The sequence below is a fragment of the Babylonia areolata genome, chromosome 1, assembly GCF_041734735.1.
Source record: "Babylonia areolata isolate BAREFJ2019XMU chromosome 1, ASM4173473v1, whole genome shotgun sequence".
In the NCBI taxonomy this organism is placed as follows: Eukaryota; Metazoa; Mollusca; class Gastropoda; order Neogastropoda; family Buccinidae; genus Babylonia; species Babylonia areolata.
In genome coordinates this window covers 86,683,732-86,686,231 of record NC_134876.1, presented here as the reverse complement: position 1 = coordinate 86,686,231, position 2,500 = coordinate 86,683,732, and the positions used below count along the sequence as shown (strand labels likewise).

Below are 2,500 nucleotides of genomic sequence, written 5' to 3'. Positions count from 1 at the left end.
ATTTTTATACTTAAAGAAAATCAACACACTCACATGCACACACCCCTCCCTCTCTCTCTCCCTCCCTCTCTCTTTCTATATGTATGTATATATATATATATATATATCGGTGAAGTAAAAAGAGAGTTAAAGGGGAAAGAGCACACTGAGGTCGATGCAACACAATTCCATATCAGATATTTTTTTTAAGTGAAAAAAAAAAAAACCAAAAAAAACCCCACCAAACTTGCCCAGTAGGAAACAAATGATTAAACACGCAGTTGGAGAAAAAAACACAACAAAAAAAAATACCCCACAAAAACAAAAGAACAACAACCTCAACATGAGTGACGCTGCAATGTGGTGATGAACTTTTCTCTTGTAAAAAAAAAAAAAAAATCCTGATTTCACGCAATCAGCCGTGACGGAAACACACACACACACACACACACACACACACACACACACACAAAAGAGCACAATTAGTCTCCCCCTCTCCTCTCTACCCCCCTCTCCATCCTACTCCCCATCACGAATGCCATATTCAGGTGGGGTTTCTGTATGCACTCGAGACTGAAGCCATTTATAATGACACGAAAAAGACCGCAATCGACGTTAAAGATCTCTACCATGAAATTCGACGATTTTAATACCTTGGAGAAAATGATGGTAGCAGCTGTAATGTCAGAACGATTTCACGGTAATTTCATCAATGGTATTTAAAAAGAAAAGGACCGATTTAATGTGTTTCGATTTATTTAGCGCGTAGGTGTGTGTGTGTGTGTGTGTGTGTGTGTGTGTGTGTGTGTGTGTGTGTGTGTGTGTGTGTGTGTGTGTGTGTGTGTGTGTGTGTGTGTGTGTGAGTTAATCATTGATGCATATATTTTATGTGTGTGTATGTATGTGTGTGTGTGTGTGTGTGTGTGCGCGCGCGCGCGCATGTGTGTGTGTGGGGGTGGGGATGTGGGGGTGTGACGGAGTATGAGAGTGTGTGGGCGTGGATATGCGTGTGTGGGAATGTGTGTGTGTGTATATGTGCGAAAGTGAGCTGCGTGTGCCCACATACAACATCCACCACCATCCACACACACCAACAAATGATGGCGTATTTGTCCGGCTTTCACACTGTTTGGCGGAAACAATGCATGCAGCCATTACCAGAAATCATCGATGTGTTTGTAGACTCTTCTCCTTCACCTTGAAAGGAATCTGTGTCTCTCGTCTCTGTCTCTGTCTCTGTCTCCACTCAGTGCAGCAGACAGTGTGTGTGCATGCAGGTGCCAGACTGAAGCTGATGGGTGCACACATAACGTGACGATAATGGTGGGAATGACTACAGGTCGCTTCATGCTTTTTATTTAACTCTCTCCATACGAACGGCGAAAGAGACGACGCTAACAGCGTTTCACCCCAATTACCACCATCAACATATTGCAAGCGGAAGGCTCTTATACTGAAGAGGTGAATGTTGACAAAGATTACCACAATTCTGACGACGGAAGCTAAAGGTTGGGTCAGTCAGACACCCCCTGGACATCCGAGGGGTCTGTGTAGAGGAGAAGAGAGGACTGGTCGTACTGAATGAGTTAAAAACTGAGTGGTGTGCGCGGAGTGTTCGTGATGGAAGGGGATAAACATGGAGAAAAGGTCTGCGAGTTTGTTGTGTATGTGATGTGCGTGGGTGGGGCATGGGTGGGGGTGGGGGTGGGGATGGGAGTGGGAGTGGGAGTGGGTGGGGGAACGATGCCGGAGCGTGCAACTGTGTGTGTGTGTGTGTGTGTGTGTGTGTGTGCGGGGGCATAGGTGCGTGGGCGTGAGTGTGTGTGTGGAGGAGGGAGGGGGGGACGTAAATGCGTGTGTGTGTGTAAATGTGTATGTGTGTATGCGCACGCCAGTGCATGCGTGCGTGCGTGCGTGCGTGCGTGCGTGCGTGTGTGTGTGTGTGTGTGTGTGTGTGTGTGAAAGGAGGGGGGAGAGCGTGGTTGGGTGGGTATGTGCGTGTGAGGGACCGCGCCTGTGTATGTGTTTGTGTGCATGCAGGCGTGCCTCCGATTGTGTGCGTGCGTGCGTTCCTCTGTGTGTGTGTGTGTGTGTGTGTGTGTGTGTGTGTGTGTGTGTTTGTATGTGTCTCTCTGTGTGTGTCTGTCTGTGTGTTGTGTGTGTGTGTATGTGTGTGTGTCTGTGTGGTGTGACTGTGGTTTTTTTATGTGTTTGAGTGGTGGGTGGGCGGGTGGTGGTGATAGTGGTGTTTTTTTGTGTTGCGTGTGTTGTGGGAGCGTGTGCGTACGTGCGGAGAGGGGGAGGGTGTGTGTGTGCGCACATGTGTCCGTGTTTGTGTGTGTATTGTGTCGCGGGTTGGTGATTAACATCTTTTCACACATCTTTTTAACATCCCTCCGCACCCACCCCTTTTCTCTCCACCCTGACGAAGCTTTAATACAATGTCTGTCTGCGATATAACGAACGGATTATGGAGCCAAGGGCAGGTAGAAGAGAGGGAGAGAGCGACAGAGACAGAGAC

The 2,500-nt window shown here is 47.9% G+C and overlaps 1 protein-coding gene across 8 annotated transcripts in view; it reads right to left on the bottom strand.

Moving 5' to 3' along the window:
- LOC143288816 (ras-related protein Rab-37-like) overlaps positions 1-2,500 on the bottom strand; it is a 566,540-nt gene that overhangs the window by 41,739 nt on the left and 522,301 nt on the right. The window lies entirely within an intron of this gene.